A 20,388-nucleotide genomic window follows, 5' to 3' on the forward strand; every position below is an offset into this window, starting at 1 on the left:
TCATTCAAAGCTGCACCCCAACTAACTTAACCATCACCCTTGCTAAAGCTAATAACCTCGCTTGCTTACATTCATATCAACTCACAATTTCTTCCATTTACACCCACTTCCAGACTTGGTCACCATCGTCTGCAGTTTCTCACTCGAATTTGCCACCAGTGTTGTATCATCAGCAAACAACCACAAGCATACTCGCCCCTCTCTCCAAGACTCGTGTTTGCCTCCCTCACCGCCCCATCCATAAGCAAATCAAACCAGCCTGTCGCAGACCAACCATGTGTTAGAACCGCTCATTCTCCTCTCTTCCCATTCTTTGTATACCTTACACCACTAATGAAGACTTGACACTGCTTCTGAAGGCTCTCCTTCTACACCATATGTCCTTAAGACTTTCCTCAAGGCATCTTTATCAACACTGCCGTATGCTTTCTCGAGATGGTCATGTGTGTTGATGATGATGGTCATGTGTGTTGATGATGATGGTCATGTGTGTTGATGATGATGGTCATGTGTGTTGATGATGATGGTCATGTGTGTTGATGATGATGGTCATGTGTGTTGATGGTGATGGTCATGTGTGTTGATGATGATGGTCATGTGTGTTGATGATGATGGTTATGACTGGTGTTGATGATGATGGTCATGTGTGTTGATGATGATGGTTATGACTGGTGTTGATGATGATGGTCATGTGTGTTGATGATGATGGTTATGACTGGTGTTGATGATGATGGTCATGTGTGTTGATGATGATGGTCATGTGTGTTGATGATGATGGTTATGACTGGTGTTGATGATGATGGTCATGTGTGTTGATGATGATGGTTATGACTGGTGTTGATGATGATGGTCATGTGTGTTGATGATGATGGTCATGTGTGTTGATGATGATGGTTATGACTGGTGTTGATGATGATGGTCATGTGTGTTGATGATGATGGTCATGTGTGTTGATGATGATGGTCATGTGTGTTGATGATGATGGTTATGACTGGTGTTGATGATGATGGTCATGTGTGTTGATGATGATGGTCATGTGTGTTGATGGTGATGGTCATGTGTGTTGATGATGATGGTCATGTGTGTTGATGATGATGGTCATGTGTGTTGATGATGATGGTTATGTGTGTTGATGGTGATGGTTATGTGTGTTGATGATGATGGTCATGTGTGTTGATGATGATGGTCATGTGTGTTGATGATGATGGTCATGTGTGTTGATGATGATGGTCATGTGTGTTGATGATGATGGTTATGTGTGTTGATGATGATGGTTATGACTGGTGTTGATGATGATGGTCATGTGTGTTGATGATGATGGTCATGTGTGTTGATGATGATGGTCATGTGTGTTGATGATGATGGTTATGTGTTTTGATGATGATGGTTATGACTGGTGTTGATGATGATGGTCATGTGTATTGATGGTGATGGTCATGTGTGTTGATGATGATGGTCATGTGTGTTGATGATGATGGTCATGTGTGTTGATGATGATGGTCATGTGTGTTGATGATGATGGTCATGTGTGTTGATGATGATGGTTATGACTGGTGTTGATGATGATGGTCATGTGTGTTGATGGTGATGGTCATGTGTGTTGATGATGATGGTCATGTGTGTTGATGATGATGGTCATGTGTGTTGATGATGATGGTCATGTGTGTTGATGATGATGTTCATGTGTGTTGATGATGATGGTTATGACTGGTGTTGATGATGATGGTCATGTGTGTTGATGATGATGGTTATGACTGGTGTTGATGATGATGGTCATGTGTGTTGATGATGATGGTTATGACTGGTGTTGATGATGATGGTCATGTGTGTTGATGATGATGGTCATGTGTGTTGATGATGATGGTCATGTGTGTTGATGATGATGGTCATGTGTGTTGATGATGATGGTCATGTGTGTTGATGATGATGGTCATGACGTGTTGATGATGGTCATGGCCAATGATGATAATGCTGGAGTATGACGTGTGTGTAGGTAGGTGAGAATAGGGAGCGTCTGTTCTCCTCAACATGTAAGGCTGTACAGGTGTGTGGTAGCGAGTGTACTACCATCAACCACACACACACACACACACACACACACACACACACACACACACACACACACACACACCACATATTACTGCTCTCCTCTCTGCACTACAAAAGTTAGGGGCTTCCTAAAATGTCGCTGTTGATGGCTGTTAATGACCCCCTGCATGCAGATCGCTCGTGCTGTCACAACCTGTGATCTGCATTGTTACGTTGTGAGAACCTGGGTTGGGTGAGTCCCGCTTGACGTGGTGCTGTTCACTATAATGATACGCTCAGAACCGGTGCCTGTGTCATCGTGGGGTCATAAGGGCGAACCTTGTCCCTGGTCGACATGACTACATGCGTCCCACTGAACGGGGTACGATGATAGGGTGTGGTCAGGTCATGGCATGAGGGAAGGTGTGGTATGGTCAGGTCATGGTATTAGGGAAGGTGTGGTGTGGTCATGTCATGGTATGAGGGAGTGTGTGGTCAGGTCATGGTATGAAGGAAGGTGTGGTATGGTCAGGTCATGGTATTAGGGAAGGTGTGGTGTGGTCAGGTCATGGTATGAGAGAGTATGTGGTCAGGTCATGGTATGAGGGAAGGTTTGGTATGGTCATGTCATGGTATGAGGGAGTGTGTGGTCAGGTCATGGTATTAGGGAAGGTGTGGTGTGGTCAGGTCATGGTATGAGAGAGTATGTGGTCAGGTCATGGTATGAGGGAAGGTGTGGTATGGTCATGTCATGGTATGAGGGAGTGTGTGGTCAGGTCATGGTATGAGGGAAGGTGTTGTGTGGTCATGTCAAGGTATGAGGGAGTGTGTGGTCAGGTCATGGTATGAGGGAAGGTTGATGATGAAAAACTCAGCTGAGAAAAAATGGCTTTGGCAATGACTACAATTCATTTATAAAGTTATATTTACTATAATGCTGCACTAAAATCTTAACCTGGTGTGACTTCTTTTGTTACAATGCTTCCTCTATAGATTCATTTTCAACACGACACAGGCAGGGTTGACGTCACACCGTGGGAGGGGCGGGCCAGCTTTCTCCACTGGGTTTGTAAGCTTGCCAAGTGGGCTGCGTCATGCAGCGCACCACACAACAAAGGAACCTCTGCTCTAGAAAGCACCAAGAAAGGAATGGTGATGTTGGAGGAGGAATGTGAGGTGGAAATAAGGTCACCACGTCCCTCACGACGGGGAGAGCAAGGTCATGGTACGTACCAGGCGACTGGACCTGACATTATCAAGGAACCATCAGAAATGACCAGGTAGGGAGGGGGGGGGTCGCATGTACCAGGAAATACCATACACAGGTGGTCACTACGCGTGGAACTTCTCATGGTACCAGGGGAAGTGAGAACAGGTCAGGTCAGGTCAGGAACCACTAGTACATACTACCAGGTCAGTCGGACATACCAGGTCAGGTCAGGAACCACTAGTACATACATACCAGGTCAATCGGACGTACTGCGCCAAGTCAAGAAAAAGTCGGACATACTAGGCCAGGTCAGGAGCCAGTAGGACATACCAGGCCAGGTCAGGGACCAGTAGGACATACCAGGCCAGGTCAGAGGCCAGTAGGACATACCAGGCCAGGTCAGAGGCCAGTAGGACATACCAGGCCAGGTCAGGGACCAGTAGGACATACCAGGCCAGGTCAGGGACCAGTAGGACATACCAGGCCAGGTCAGAGGCCAGTAGGACATACCAGGCCAGGTCAGAGGCCAGTAGGACATACCACTCCAGGCTATGAACCAGTAGGATATACCGGGTCAGACCAGAGGACACTAGGACATACTAGGCCAGGTCAGGAACCAATGGGACATACTGGGCCAGACCAGAGGACACTAGGACATACTAGGCCAGGTTAGGAACCAATGGGACATACTAGGCCAGACCAGAGGACACTAGGACATACTAGGCCAGACCAGAGGACACTAGGACATACTAGGCCAGACCAGAGGACACTAGGACATACTAGGCCAGGTTAGGAACCAATGGGACATACTAGGCCAGACCAGAGGACACTAGGACATACTAGGCCAGACCAGAGGACACTAGGACATACTAGGCCAGACCAGAGGACACTAGGACATACTGGGCCAGGTCAGGAGCCACTAGGATTACATCCATGAAAAGAAATATAAAGTGGCAATATTGGTTAAGAAGTTACACATGTGGCCATAGTAAAGAGTCATCAAGGCGGCCTCAGTAACGAGAAATACGCAGGGAAAGACGATCTTATTGACAAGAAATACGCACCAAGGGGGGGGGGGGCCTCACTGACAAAAACATGGGCAGGGAAGGGGGCCCCAGTAACAGGAAATACGCAGGAACGGCGGCCCAAGCAACGGAAAATACGCAGGAAAAGGTGCCTCAGTAACAAGAAATACGCAGATAAGAGAGTCCAAGGCAGGAGAACATACGTAGCGGGTCCAGGTGGAAGAAATACGCTCTGACGAAGCCATGATAACGAGGGATATGCAAGTAACACACATGATAACTACAGAAGAAATGTTACAGTGAATACAGGAGTTACTGTACAATGTTAGAATACAGGAGTTACTGTAGAATGTTAGAATACATGAGTTACTGTACAATGTTAGAATACAGGAGTTACTGTAGAATGTTAGAATACAGGAGTTACTGTACAATGTTAGAATACAGGAGTTACTATAGAATGTTAGAATACAGGAGTTACTGTAGAATGTTAGAATACAGGAGTGACCGTAGAATGTTAGAATACAGGAGTTACTGTAGAATGTTAGAATACAGTAGTTACTGTACAATGTTAGAATACAGGAGTTACTGTACAATGTTAGAATACAGGAGTTACTGTAGAATGTTAGAATACAGGAGTTACTGTACAATGTTAGAATACAGGAGTTACTGTAGAATGTTAGAATACAGGAATTACTGTAGTATGTTAGAATACAGGAGTGACCGTAGAATGTTAGAAGAGTTACTGTAGAATGTTAGAATACGAGTTACTGTAGAATGTTAGAATACAGGAGTTACTGTAGAATGTTAGAATACAGGAGTTACTGTAGAATGTTAGAGTGAGGGGATGTACGGTAGACAGAAGGGGGTCACGGCACAGAATGAGGTCACAGTACAGGAGGAGGTCACACCTGGACATGCCTGAGGCTAGGTGGACCCCCGGGGGGGGGGGGGGGGTTCCCTGCTGACCTACTAACCCAGGCTTGTGTCCTGGGCCTGAGTCCAGCTGCCACACGTCGCCACATCCCTCAACTTACGGTACAATACGAAGTCCCGTATTGTTCGTCATATTGTTGTCTCCGAGACCCAAGTCTACGTCTTATCTATCCACATAAGATGATGTGATTCATTATAAGCGTCACAGAGAAGAACAATAATAAAAAAAAATGATTTTTTTTAAGATACATCGTACGTCTGGCAACTGAGCAGTGCCGTTGACCGCGTGATGTTCTCTCGCGCTCAAAATTGCGGTCGAGTTTGATGATGGGGCGAGAGTGGTGGAGCTTCATGGTTCTACCATGATCATGTGGTCGACATGTGAATGTACGTGCGTCATCATGAGGAGGAGTTTCATGAATACCCGTTACCGTCATTTGTTTATGGAGGTAGAAAACGGCTCCTGGGGGAGAATGTATAACTGGCGTGATGTGTCATTATGGCCGCCGCTGGAGGCCCAGCAGAAGCGCTCCTTTGGACGGGAGGGAAGGAGGGAGGAGTATGGCGCCCGGAACTGTCTGCTGGAGTGTGTCTGCTGGTAGGGAGTCTGTGTCTGCTGGTAGGCAGGCTGTGTCTGCTGGTAGGCAGCTGTGTCTGCTGGTAGGGAGGCTGTGTCTGCTGGTAGGAAGGTTGTGTCTGCTGGTAGGGAGGTTGTGTCTGCTGGTAGGGAGGCTGTGTCTGCTGGTAGGGAGGCTGTGTCTGCTGGTAGGAAGGTTGTGTCTGCTGGTAGGGAGGCTGTGTCTGCTGGTAGGAAGGTTGTGTCTGCTGGTAGGGAGGCTGTGTCTGCTGGTAGGGAGGTTGTGTCTGCTGGTAGGGAGGCTGTGTCTGCTGGTAGGGAGGCTGTGTCTGCTGGTAGGAAGGTTGTGTCTGCTGGTAGGGAGGTTGTGTCTGCTGGTAGGGAGGCTGTGTCTGCTGGTAGGGAGGCTGTGTCTGCTGGTAGGGAGGCTGTGTCTGCTGGTAGGGAGGTTGTGTCTGCTGGTAGGGAGGTTGTGTCTGCTGGTAGGGAGGTTGTGTCTGCTGGTAGGGAGGCTGTGTCTGCTGGTAGGGAGGCTGTGTCTGCTGGTAGGGAGGCTGTGTCTGCTGGTAGGAAGGTTGTGTCTGCTGGTAGGGAGGCTGTGTCTGCTGGTAGGGAGGTTGTGTCTGCTGGTAGGGAGGTTGTGTCTGCTGGTAGGAAGGTTGTGTCTGCTGGTAGGGAGGTTGTGTCTGCTGGTAGGGAGGTTTTCTCTGCTGGTAGGGAGGTTGTGTCTGCTGGTAGGGAGGTTGTGTCTGCTGGTAGGGAGGTTGTGTTTGCTGGTAGGGAGGCTGTGTCTGCTGGTAGGGAGGCTGTGTCTGCTGGTAGGGAGGTTGTGTCTGCTGGTAGGGAGATTTTGTCTGCTGGTAGGGAGGCTGTGTCTGCTGGTAGGGAGGTTGTGTCTGCTGGTAGGAAGGTTGTGTCTGCTGGTAGGGAGGCTGTGTCTGCTGGTAGGGAGGTTGTGTCTGCTGGTAGGGAGGTTGTGTCTGCTGGTAGGGAGGTTGTGTCTGCTGGTAGGGAGTCTGTGTCTGCTGGTAGGGAGGCTGTGTCTGCTGGTAGGGAGGCTGTGTCTGCTGGTAGGGAGGTTGTGTCTGCTGGTAGGGAGGCTGTGTCTGCTGGTAGGGAGGCTGTGTCTGCTGGTAGGGAGGCTGTGTCTGCTGGTAGGAAGGTTGTGTCTGCTGGTAGGGAGGCTGTGTCTGCTGGTAGGGAGGCTGTGTCTGCTGGTAGGGAGGTTGTGTCTGCTGGTAGGAAGGTTGTGTCTGCTGGTAGGGAGGCTGTGTCTGCTGGTAGGGAGGCTGTGTCTGCTGGTAGGGAGGCTGTGTCTGCTGGTAGGGAGGTTGTGTCTGCTGGTAGGGAGGCTGTGTCTGCTGGTAGGAAGGTTGTGTCTGCTGGTAGGGAGGTTGTGTCTGCTGGTAGGGAGGCTGTGTCTGCTGGTAGGGAGGTTGTGTCTGCTGGTAGGAAGGTTGTGTCTGCTGGAAGGGAGGCTGTGTCTGCTGGTAGGGAGGTTGTGTCTGCTGGTAGGGAGGTTGTGTCTGCTGGTAGGGAGGTTGTGTCTGCTGGTAGGGAGGTTGTGTCTGCTGGTAGGGAGGCTGTGTCTGCTGGTAGGGAGGCTGTGTCTGCTGGTAGGGAGGTTGTGTCTGCTGGTAGGGAGGTTGTGTCTGCTGGTAGGGAGGCTGTGTCTGCTGGTAGGGAGGTTGTGTCTGCTGGTAGGAAGGTTGTGTCTGCTGGTAGGGAGGCTGTGTCTGCTGGTAGGGAGGCTGTGTCTGCTGGTAGGGAGGCTGTGTCTGCTGGTAGGGAGGCTGTGTCTGCTGGTAGGGAGGCTGTGTCTGCTGGTAGGGAGGTTGTGTCTGCTGGTAGGGAGATTTTGTCTGCTGGTAGGGAGGCTGTGTCTGCTGGTAGGGAGGTTGTGTTTGCTGGTAGGGAGGTTGTGTCTGCTGGTAGGGAGGTTGTGTCTGCTGGTAGGGAGGCTGTGTCTGCTGGTAGGGAGGCTGTGTCTGCTGGTAGGGAGGCTGTGTCTGCTGGTAGGGAGTCTGTGTGGTGCACGGCCTGGCTGTTCTCTGCCTGGCTCGTCCATCGTGCCTACATCTGTGATCCACAAGAACATGTTCTAGAGAACATGTTCTTGTGAACGTTCCCTATAATGAACATAACACGGAACGTCTCCCTCCGTTCCCTCCCTTATCAACCTCACCTTCCCCCACCCCACCTCCAGAACACCCCCTTCCCCGGGCCCCAGTCTTCGTCCCCACCCCCCAGCAAACTCCCCCTGGGGCAGTGGTGTCCCCCAGCAACATAGCGGGGCCGTCCGTCGACCTGGGGAGTGTGTAACTGTTGTGTGTACTCTCGTATGATCATCTACCAGGACGTAGTACTGGAGGGAAAACCTGACCATTATCCACCCACTTGTTACCTCACCAGCCCCGTCTGCGGGGCACACCACGGCGCCCCATACTGCCATGACCACGGCTTTCTGTCCCAGTAAGAAAACATTCCGTTTTCTTTAGCCTGACACCTTTTTTTCATAAAGAAAACAGTGTGTATAGCAGGAATCATGTCTTACATAATGGTGGAGAATAAAAACTTTCTTTATAGTCAGGTTTGGGTTGGAATAATGCATGAGAGGCTAGGCCTGTGAGGGGGGCCACGTCCACCTGGCTGTGACGTACTTTGTACACCTGCCTGTGACGGACCCCGTACACCTGGCTGTGACGGACCCCGTACACCTGGCTGTGACGTACTTTGTACACCTGCGTGTGACGTACTTTGTACACCTGCCTGTGACGTACTTTGTACACCTGCCTGTGACGTACTTTGTACACCTGGCTGTGACGGACCCCGTCCACTTGGCTGTGGTGACCTGTGTCTCCGGGCTGCCATAGCTGACTTATAAACATGACCTGTGTCCACGACTGTCAACAGATCTGAGAGTCAACATGACGACCCCGTCGACCGCCTTAGGTCATGCACACGACTCATGCCACAACCCCTAGTTATAGAAACCACCCTTGCCACAACCCTCGGCCACAAGAACGACCCTAGCCACAACCCATGGCCACAAGAATGGCCCTAGCAACAACCCATGGCCACAAGAAACGCCCTAGCCACAACTCATGGCCACAAGAACTACCCTAGCCGCAACCCATGGCCACAAGAACTACCCTAGCCGCAACCCATGGCCACAAGAACGACCCTAGCCACAACCCATGGCCACAAGAACGACCCTAACCACAAACCATGGCCACAAGAACGACCCTAGCCACAACCCTCGGCCATGAGAAAGGCCCTGACCACAATCCATGGCCACAAGAACGGCCTTAGCCACAACCCATGACCACAAGAATGGCCCTAGCCACAACCCATGACCACAAGAACGGCCCTAGCCACAACCCATGGCCACGAGAACGGCCCTAGCCACAAGAACGACCCTAGCCACAACCCATGGCCATAGAAACGAGGACTTTTACATACACTGAAACACACGGACTCGGTGAGGAACTGTGTACATGGATCAGAGACTGGCTTACTGGAAGGAAGCAGCGTGTGGTATTAGACGACGAAGCCTCACATTAACTAGACGCAACGAGTGGTGTGCCACAACTCATGGCCATAAAGACGACCTTAGCCACAACCCATGGCCATAGAAACCAACCTAGCCACAACCTACAACCATAGCAATCAACCAAGAGATTTTTATTTTTTCGAGGAAATTCGCGTTTTCCCGGTCCATGACTGCGGGAGGTGCATAGCGTTGTGCTGACCTGCAAGTGTTTACTTTGACGGGAAGGAGTGGGGCGCGGGGGGGGGGGGGGGGTTAGAGAGGAGCATGGTGCCGGGCTGGTGGTCATATGGACGAGGGCCTGCACCATGGCCTGTGTTGACTGGAACATTATTTCTGGGGAGACGTCTGTCCGTTGGTGTGGACGGTGCGTGTGTGGTGTGCATGTGACCATGGGATGTGGTTGGTTAGTCCGGAAGGATGGAGTGAAGGAGTATGTAGGACGCCTGTGACATTCTCAATCCTGCAGCGAAGATGTCACTCAGACCTCAGAGATCACCACACAGACCCACGTAACATGAAGGTGGTCCGCGGACTGCCGTCTTGTGTCTCCTGACCCCAGTCATGTGGCGTCCAGAGGTCTGGTTTCGTCATATTCACAGTGGACCTCAGGATCAATGTCTCTGAAGGTGTGTCCTGGTGTTACCCAGGACACATCTTCCCAGGGGCTCCTGCCGCCCAGGCAAGGTTAAGCTACTTCCAGTAGCAGGGAAGTGTGGAGTCCGGTAACACGCCGGGAAATGATTTATCTGTATCCTCGTAAATCATATTAATGCATGTGTTGCAGTCTGCAGGTCGCCATGACAGCTGCAGCCACCACTGTGGTAGTTCACACTTCACTAAGCTACGTTAAGCTGGGATAGTTTAAGCTTTTTGGGTCTTTTTCATAATTGTCTCTCAACCGCATAGCACTAGGTTGACAGTCCTAACCTAGCCTGACATAGTCTTACACTCTCTACAACAGTGGCTACAGATGGAACAGCTGTGTAGCTGTGTAACGGCCTGTACAATAATGGCTACATATGGGACAGGTGTGTAACGGTCTCTACAACAATGGCTACAGGTGGAACAGGTGTGTAACGGCCTCTACAGCAATGGCTACGTATGGGACAGGTGTGTAACGGCCTCTACAACAATGGCTACAGATGGAACAGGTGTGTAACGGGTCTGTTGGTGGAGAGTGGGGGACACTGGTAAGCCATCTTCGCCTTAACACAAAAGTAGATAATTTAGAGATTTTTTTCTCTGTCATGTGATTGTAGTGTGTTACCCTCCTGTTGCTGTGGTTACCTCAGCCACGACACCTGTGGTCGCCGCTCCTCAACATGACAAGGGTTCGCGCCCCCAACACTTCCTGTTACTGTGCCTGCCTCAGCTGACGTTGCATCATGCATGAACCTCCGTCCACCTACAGCACAGCTGACGCCATTATGTAATGTGTAATCATGTGAGTCTCTGCCGTCTGCTGTTGAGCACCGTTAACTGGCGTGGAACCCGTGCTGAGCACCGTTAACTGGCGTGGAACCCGTGCTGAGCACCGTTAACTGGCGTGGAACCCATGCTGAGCACCGTTAACTGGCGTGGAACCCGTGTTGAGCACCGTTAACTGGCGTGGAACCCGTGCTGAGCACCGTTAACTGGCGTGGAACCCGTGTTGAGCACCGTTAACTGGCGTGGAACCCGTGTTGAGCATCGTTAACTGGCGTGGAACCCGTGTTGAGCACCGTTAACTGGCGTGGAACCCGTGTTGAGCACCGTTAACTGGCGTGGAACCCGTGTTGAGCACCGTTAACTGGCGTGGAACCCGTGTTGAGCACCGTTAACTGGCGTGGAACCCGTGTTGAGCATCGTTAACTGGCGTGGAACCCGTGCTGAGCACCGTTAACTGGCGTGGAACCCGTGTTGAGCACCGTTAACTGGCGTGGAACCCGTGTTGAGCATCGTTAACTGGCGTGGAACCCGTGTTGAGCACCGTTAACTGGCGTGGAACCCGTGTTGAGCACCGTTAACTGGCGTGGAACCCGTGTTGAGCACCGTTAACTGGCGTGGAACCCGTGTTGAGCACCGTTAACTGGCGTGGAACCCGTGTTGAGCATCGTTAACTGGCGTGGAACCCGTGTTGAGCACCGTTAACTGGCGTGGAACCCGTGTTGAGCACCGTTAACTAGCGTGGAACCCGTGTTGAGCACCGTTAACTGGCGTGGAACCCGTGTTGAGCACCGTTAACTGGCGTGGAACCCGTGTTGAGCAACGTTAACTGGCGTGGAACCCGTGTTGAGCACCGTTAACTGGCGTGGAACCCGTGTTGAGCACCGTTAACTGGCGTGGAACCCGTGTTGAGCACCGTTAACTGGCGTGGAACCCGTGTTGAGCACCGTTAACTGGCGTGGAACCCGTGTTGAGCACCGTTAACTGGCGTGGAACCCATGCTGAGCACCGTTAACTGGCGTGGAACCCGTGTTGAGCATCGTTAACTGGCGTGGAACCCATGCTGAGCACCGTTAACTGGCGTGGAACCCGTGCTGAGCACCGTGAACTGGCGTGGAACCCGTGTTGAGCACCGTTAACTGGCGTGGAACCCGTGTTGAGCACCGTTAACTGGCGTGGAACCCGTGTTGAGCACCGTTAACTGGCGTGGAACCCATGCTGAGCACCGTTAACTGGCGTGGAACCCGTGTTGAGCATCGTTAACTGGCGTGGAACCCATGCTGAGCACCGTTAACTGGCGTGGAACCCATGCTGAGCACCGTTAACTGGCGTGGAACCCGTGCTGAGCACCGTTAACTGGCGTGGAACCCATGCTGAGCACCGTTAACTGGCGTGGAACCCATGCTGAGCACCGTTAACTGGCGTGGAACCCATGCTGAGCACCGTTAACTGGCGTGGAACCCGTGTTGAGCACCGTTAACTGGCGTGGAACCCATGCTGAGCACCGTTAACTGGCGTGGAACCCATGCTGAGCACCGTTAACTGGCGTGGAACCCATGTTGAGCTCCGTTAACTGGCGTAGAACCCATGCTGAGAACCGTTAACTGGCGTAGAACCCATGCTGAGAACCGTTAACTGGCGTGGAACCCATGTTGAGCTCCGTTAACTGGCGTAGAACCCATGCTGAGAACCGTTAACTGGCGTGGAACCCATGTTGAGCTCCGTTAACTGGCGTAGAACCCATGCTGAGAACCGTTAACTGGCGTGGAACCCATGTTGAGCTCCGTTAACTGGCGTGGAACCCATGTTGAGCACCGTTAACTGGCGTGGAACCCATGCTGAGCACCGTTAACTGGCGTAGAACCCATGCTGAGAACCGTTAACTGGCGTAGAACCCATGCTGAGAACCGTTAACTGGCGTGGAACCCATGTTGAGCTCCGTTAACTGGCGTAGAACCCATGCTGAGAACCGTTAACTGGCGTGGAACCCATGTTGAGCTCCGTTAACTGGCGTAGAACCCATGCTGAGAACCGTTAACTGGCGTGGAACCTGCGTTGAGAACCGTTAACTGGCGTGGAACTCGTGCTGAGAACCGTTAAGTGGCGTGGAACCCATGTTGAGAACCGTTAACTAGCGTGGAACCCATGTTGAGCACCGTTAACTGGCGTGGAACCTGCGTTGAGAACCGTTAAGTGGCGTGGAACCTGCGTTGAGAACCGTTAAGTGGCGTGGAACCCGTGATGAGAACCGTTAAGTGGCGTGGAACCGTCACTGGATATTTTGTTTGTTTGTTTGTGTGTGTGTGTGTCCATGGCCATCCGTGTGGCCATCATGGGTACTTCCCAGTGCCAGGTTCTCCCCCCACCTCAGTAGTCTGAGGTCTGCTTACTGTGGTGCAGCAGAACACCTCCACACTTGCTGCCGCCTCACACTTGGTAGCTGAGCACCGGGTTATGTGGCCACCGGCTACACTGGAACATCTGACGCAGCACGAGGCTGCCTGAAGTTCCAGCGGCCCTGAGGTGGCCACATCCCCGCAAGGAACACGACCTGTGCCTTGATGATGTGGCCACATACCACACGGAACACGACCTGTGCCTTGGTGATGTGGCCACATGCCACATGGTGAACGCAGTGGTATGACACCTACACAGGAGACACAAGTGAGCGATGTGTTGTGTGGGATGGGCCACACTGCTGGGGCTCTGGCCAGTGTGGGTCACGCTCTGTCTGCCCTGTAGTTACCCTGGAGGCCAAGGACGGGGCGCTAGGCCGGGTGTGCGGCCGTGACCACTGTTGTATACCCCGCTCCTCCCCTCCCCACACACCTGACACCCCACTCCACCCTACACTACCACCGTATGTGGCAGGTCACCTCCATCACTGTATGTGGCAGGTCACCTCCATCACTGTATGTGGCAGGTCACCTCCATCACTGTATGTGGCAGGTCACCTCCATCACTGCATGTGGTGGGTCACTCTACCACTAAATGTGGCACGTCACTTTTTGCTGTATGTAGCTGGTAATTTGTCACTGTATATAGCTGGTCATTCCTGTCACTGTATATAACTGGTCACTTCTATCACTGTATGTAGCAGGACATTTCTATCACTGTATATAGTATGTCATTTCTATCACTCTACGTGCAAATCACCTCTATTACGGTTTGTATCACATCTCTTCTGTCACTGTATGTGGCAGGTCACCTCTGTCACTATGTGGCAGGTCATCTCTGTCACTGTATGTAGCAGGTCATCTCTGTCACTGTATGTGGCAGGTCATCTCTGTCACTGTATGTTACAGGTCATCTGTCACTGTATGTGGCAGGTCATCTCTCACTGTATGTGGCAGGTCACCTCTGTCACTGTATGTGGCAGGTCACCTCTGTCACTGTATGTGGCAGGTCACCTCTGTCACTATATGTGGCAGGTCACCTGTGTCACTGTATGTGGCAGGTCATCTGTGCCACTGTATGTGGCAGTCACCTCTGTCTTTGTATACAGCTGCTCTGATCTCGAGGTTGACATGTAAGTGTGACAGGAGCGGTCTGTGCATTATATACTTACTCCTTTGAACTGTACGTGGGAGGGACTGCTGGTCTTATGTTAAACTATGTCTAATGTCTGAACATTTAATGTTGGAGCCGTTGTTTGTCCTCTCCTGTGAACCTTCTCGACTGGTTTGAGCCTCTGTAAATGCAATACCTAAACCTTAGAAGCATATTCTTGTCAGCCACATACATGGCGTGAGCAGTTAGCGGAAAATTTCTTTGCCAGTGCACTTGAATGCGACTCCAACATTAGGCACCACAACAGTTTGTCTCCTTTACATATCTCTTGAGGTGGAACTCTGACCCAATGTCGACCCTCAGGTCTATCTTCAATGGACGAGCTTCCTGCAGCTTATTATCTCCTACATAATATTCGCGTTAGGGCCTTCCTTCATTGTGTCCCAACCTCACTACTTTGCATTTTCTCTGTGAGCTTTGTCAACCACACATTAGACCAGCTCTGGAGTTTGGCTGGGTCCCTTGTATGTTTCTGCAATCCTCAATTCCCTCATGATCTTGGCATCACTTGCAAACGTATTCAGGTGTGAGCCCAGTCCTTCTGGCATGTCTGTTGGATAAATTAAGAAGAGCAATGGTCCCAAGACCGAACCTTGTGGCACACCACTGGTGACACTATTTCGAAATGGCGCTCTTTGTCCTCCTCCACTTTAGAAATTTTCCATCCATTGTAGGAGCTCCTTCCTTGTTCCTGCCCTGCTTGAGGATTCAGCGTCTGTACCATCCTCTTATGCAGTACAGTGTCAAATGCTTTCTGACAGTCTTGATACACCTAATCCACCCATCCTTATCTTTTGTCTTAAACAGAATTCACTCTCTCTTAGAAGTCCCAGGAGTGTGTGTGTGTGTGTGTGTGTGTGTGTGTGTGTGTGTGTGTGTGTGTGTGTGTGGTAAGGGTAACGGTTCACACTAACATACCCAAGTAGAACTTAACCTTCAACCTAACCTGATACAAACACACAAACTATCCTCATGATGAACATCTGCATGACTCCCTGCATTCAAGTATTGCCTTGCAATATATAAGTCTGGGAAGGAGGCGCTCAGGCAGCTGCATGAAGATGACCTTCATGTGTGTGTGTGCCTGCAGACCCTCCACGCACCCTTGACTTCAGACCCACTCAAATCGTGGAACCATAAATGGTAACTGTTCTCACGCCCAAGAAAGTGTCGTATGTGAAGGCAAGTGACATGTAATGACAGGTAAGGTCACCTTGATGATATGATGAAGGAACCCGTCCTCCAGCCTGGGCCGGGGCGTCGCTCCAGTGGCCCGACCTACACTGCCTCCTTCACCTACATTCTCAGCTGGTGACGCTCAGCTCAGCCCAACACCCACCATAAGTACACACCGATTTCTTCTTAGTCTTGGTCAGTGCGTTCACATTCATCATGACCTACGTACGCATTCATCACATTGAGAACATATACAGGCGAGAGTACCTGAGTCTCAAGTTCACGTGTGTGTGTGTGTGTGTGTGTGGCTGGCGGGTGGGCGACCACCGTTATGTTTGCCATCAAGTGTTTGTGGTACGTGTCGCTGAACCCGCGTGCTCACCGCTGCCGGTCGCACGAGCAACCAGACGTCCGGTCTTAACTAACACTGTAGTGCGGCTTGTGGCGAACTGGACATGACGAAGTGGTTGTTTGAATAGTGGGGGAAACCACTGTCTGAGGACGAGAGGGAACTATGTCTTGTTGTGGCACTTGTGTGTACATGACGATTGCCTCAGTCCGGTCGGAAAGGTTATCGTATACAACAAAGGTGAAGGTTCTTCCGGGGCATCGGATCCTTCTGAAGGAACTTGGAAATCTTCACTAGGTGAATCAGATGCCGTTATCATGGATAACATTCTTCATGACACGACACCACTGTAGCGTAACACATCATAACGGAAAGTTACAAGCGATAATCTAACCAGGAATTTTCGTATTCTTTATTTATGCCTAAAATCCATCATATGCAAATTTGATTGACTTAAAGTACCATTAAACATGACATAAAAATCTACATATATTAACGTTCACGATAATTTGATTGACCTAAAGTACCATTAAACATGACACAAAAATCTACATATATTAACGTTCACGATAATTTGATTGACCTAAAGTACCATTAAACATGACACAAAAATCTACATATATTAACGTTCACGATAATTTGATTGACCTAAAGTACCATTAAACATGACACAAAAATCTACATATATTAACGTTCACGATAATTTGATTGACCTAAAGTACCATTAAACATGACACAAAAATCTACATATATTAACGTTCACGATAATTTCTGGGACAGTTTGATGACGAGGAGGAAGGGGAGGTGGCGGGGCCGGGCGTGCCAGGCCTGCCTCACGTGGGACGGATCACTTCCTCACTCCCTATTGAGGTCACCAGGCTCCCCTCCCGCACCTCACCGCACCTCATCCTTACATTCCACCACTCCTCCCTCCTCCTCCTCCTCCTCCTCCTCCTCCTCCTCCTCTGTAGCACACATCCCTGCGTGACACAGGCTGGCTGTGCACCACACCCGCGCCATACCTCACTCACACCACTTGAGCATCACCGTAGTACAAGATGAATGATGATTATCCTGAGCCCATGCCAGAGTGTCATGCACATGTGCTGAGGTAGAGTCACGTATGTGTCGTTACTGAGTGTCATGCACATGTAGTGAGGTAGAGCCAGGTATGTGTCGTTACTGAGTGTCATGCACATGTAGTGAGGTAGAGCCAGGTATGTGTCGTTACTGAGTGAGACGTACCGTAGCTGCAGACTGCCACTCATAATGGGATTAAGACAACGGTAGACAACCCGTCCAAATAGAGCGCAGCGCAGACCCTCACCCCCCGGGCTCCTCACTGGGCCGGCCCTTCCTCAAGTAACGGTACCAGCGGCTTCTTACTGGGCTACCCCCACCCCTGCCCCCCTGCCAGCCACCCCTGCCCCTCCCCTGTCACCCTGCCAGCCACCCCTGCCATGTAGAACAAACATGAGATTCCCTCGTCTTCCCTAACCCTGCTCACCACCTGAGCGTGTTGACCCAGAGCACCATCTGTTCCTGTCCCCCTGCTATGTACGTCAGGCACATCACCTTGTCTTACCCCCTGCCAATCAATCGATGTTTCTTTTTTTTTTCTTATCCATGTCAAGTGCATCTTCCGTCCCCCTGTCATTACGTGTGTGCCAGCTGGACTCCCTTCTCCCCACAACCTGCCCACCTGTCACAACATACGCTGAACTCTGCCACAACCATCAGCACAACAACAACAACAACAACACAGTCAAGTTCCTGCATTTTAAGACAGAATGAAGAGTTAGTCCATGTGAGCCCGGGGTACGACACACCTCTCCCCTCACCACATGACAACACATCATGGATCAGGGAAACTCATAACCCCACACCACAACACTGAACTGACAACCTACCTGGCCTGTACTGATGTCACCTGACCCTGCCAACCAACCTGGCCTGTATTGTTGTCACCTGACCCTGCCAACCTACCTGGCCTGTGCTGTTGCCACCTGACCCTGCCAACCTACCTGGCCTGTACTGTTGTCACCTGACCCTGCCAACCTACCTGGTGTGTCGGGCTGTGACTTGACCCTACCAGGTAAGGTAAGGAGTTTGACCAGACCTTGCCACCATCCTCCCTTGTAACGCAGGAGTTACGACCTGGCCTTGCCACCAGCCTGCCTTGTAACGCAGGAGTTGCGACCAGATCCTGCCACCAGCCTGCCTTGTAACGCAGGAGTTACGACCTGACCTTGCCACCATCCTCCCTTGTAACGCAGGAGTTACGACCTGGCCTTGCCACCAGCCTGCCTTGTAACGCAGGAGTTACGACCTGACCTTGCCACCAGCCTGCCTTGTAACGCAGGAGTTGCGACCAGATCCTGCCACCAGCCTGCCTTGTAACGCAGGAGTTACGACCTGACCTTGCCACCAGCCTGCCTTGTAACGCAGGAGTTACGACCTGACCTTGCCACCAGCCTGCCTTGTAACGCAGGAGTTACGACCTGACCTTGCCACCAGCCTGCCTTGTAACGCAGGAGTTACGACCTGACCTTGCCACCAGCCTGCCTTGTAACGCAGGAGTTGCGACCAGATCCTGCCACCAGCCTGCCTTGTAACGCAGGAGTTGCGACCTGACCCAGCCACCAGCCTGCCTTGTAACGCATGAGTTACGACATCACCCAGCCACCGGCCTGCTTTGTAACGCATGAGTTACGACATCACCCAGCCACCAGCCTGCCTTGTAACGCAGGAGTTGCGACCTGACCCTGCCACCAGCCTGCCTTGTAACGCAGGAGTTGCGACCTGCCTGACCCTGCCACCAGCCAGGACTGTAAGGCAGGGGTTGTTGACTGACCTTGTAAACCAGCGTACCCATACTACGCTGGGCGAGCAGTCATCCACCGCTCGCCTCCGTCTGTCGTGGATGCAGCCGCTTGTCCCATCCCTCTAGTTATGATAACTGAATTATCATTTATATGTTTCCCCGTCTGTCACCCGTAATGTATTACTTTATCCTTCATGTGGCCCACCTGGACCAGCGACGGGATGGGTAGCGTCTTGAGGCACATGGGTCTGGCCTTTGACCTGACCCTTAAGTCAGGTCAGTGGCCAGGCCCTCATACCTGGGGGTCGTTCCGTCCTGCTAAAGGTCTGTACCATTATGGTTGTACCGTCGTGCTGAGGGTATCAAGGGTCGTACCGTCGTGCTGAGGGGATCAAGGGTTGTACCGTCGTACTGAAGGGGAGGAAGGGTCGTACCGTCGTACTGAAGGGGAGGAAGGGTCGTACCGTCGTACTGAAGGGGATCAAGGGTTGTACCGTCGTACTGAAGGGGAGGAAGGGTCGTACCGTCGTGCTGAAGGGGATCAAGGGTTGTACCGTCGTACTGAAGGGGAGGAAGGGTCGTACCGTCGTACTGAAGGGAAGGAAGGGTTGTACCGTCGTACTGAAGGGGAGGAAGGGTTGTACCGTCGTACTGAAGGGGAGGAAGGGTCGTACCGTCGTACTGAAGGGAAGGAAGGGTCGTACCGTCGTACTGAAGGGAAGGAAGGGTTGTACCGTCGTACTGAAGGGGAGGAAGGGTTGTACCGTCGTACTGAAGGGGAGGAAGGGTCGTACCGTCGTGCTGAAGGGAAGGAAGGGTTGTACCGTCGTACTGAAGGGAAGGAAGGGTTGTACCGTCGTGCTGAAGGGAAGGAAGGGTTGTACCGTCGTACTGAAGGGGAGGAAGGGTTGTACCGTCGTACTGAAGGGGAGGAAGGGTCGTACCGTCGTGCTGAAGGGAAGGAAGGGTCGTACCGTCGTACTGAAGTGGAGGAAGGGTCGTACCGTCGTACTGAAGGGTTAAACACCTAATGGTTATCGTAACCAGTCGTTAACAACATCGTCTAAGCATCGTGAGTAAACATTGAACGTTATAATAAATGAGAATGCGACGTTGTACGACCTGAGCAGCCGTACCTGAGCTGACATGTTCATACCTTCGTGATGACCCACCCTCATGTTAGATGACCCACCCTCATGTTAGATGACCCACCCTCATGTTAGATGACCCACCCTCATGTTAATGTCTCAGTGATGAAGAGAAAACCATGGTGTGACGTGACACCATCATCACGTCTTCCCCACCCACTATGTACGTGCAGGTGGCTCTGGTCACCCCACCCCAGCAGGTGGTGACTGCTTCCTTACCTTGATCTTGGTGTTGGTGGTGGCGGCAGTGGAGGAGGAGGCAGGAGCAGCGGACGTGTGATATGTCTGGGACGCTGTCGTCTTCTGCAGTGACTCCAGCCACCGCCAGCCACTACCCCGCGCACTCAACCCCCGATCCCCCGTTTTCTTTGGCTCCCGGACCCATCAGCCGAGGGTCTCGCTTGAGCGGTGGCTTCGGGAGAAGATGTGAGTTCCTTCCTCAGACACGACCAGTCATGCCCACGTAGTATAACCCAGTGGCTCATGTGCGCTACACTGGGAGGTTCATGTGCTGAGTTCATTATGGCTGACCTTACGTTATAGATCACATTATAATGATGATCATAATGA

The 20,388-nt window shown here is 51.5% G+C and overlaps 1 protein-coding gene across 1 annotated transcript in view; it reads right to left on the reverse strand.

Moving 5' to 3' along the window:
- Window positions 1–20,150, reverse strand: part of LOC139750890 (uncharacterized) — a 56,713-nt gene extending 36,563 nt beyond the window's left edge. Inside the window, exon 1 of the mRNA XM_071665756.1 lies at window positions 20,038–20,150. The gene's annotated coding sequence lies outside the window, so the exon portion shown is untranslated. The remainder of the gene's footprint in view (window positions 1–20,037) is intronic.
- Window positions 20,151–20,388: the final 238 nt, after the last annotated feature.

This window comes from Panulirus ornatus, chromosome 10, assembly GCF_036320965.1.
Source record: "Panulirus ornatus isolate Po-2019 chromosome 10, ASM3632096v1, whole genome shotgun sequence".
In the NCBI taxonomy this organism is placed as follows: Eukaryota; Metazoa; Arthropoda; class Malacostraca; order Decapoda; family Palinuridae; genus Panulirus; species Panulirus ornatus.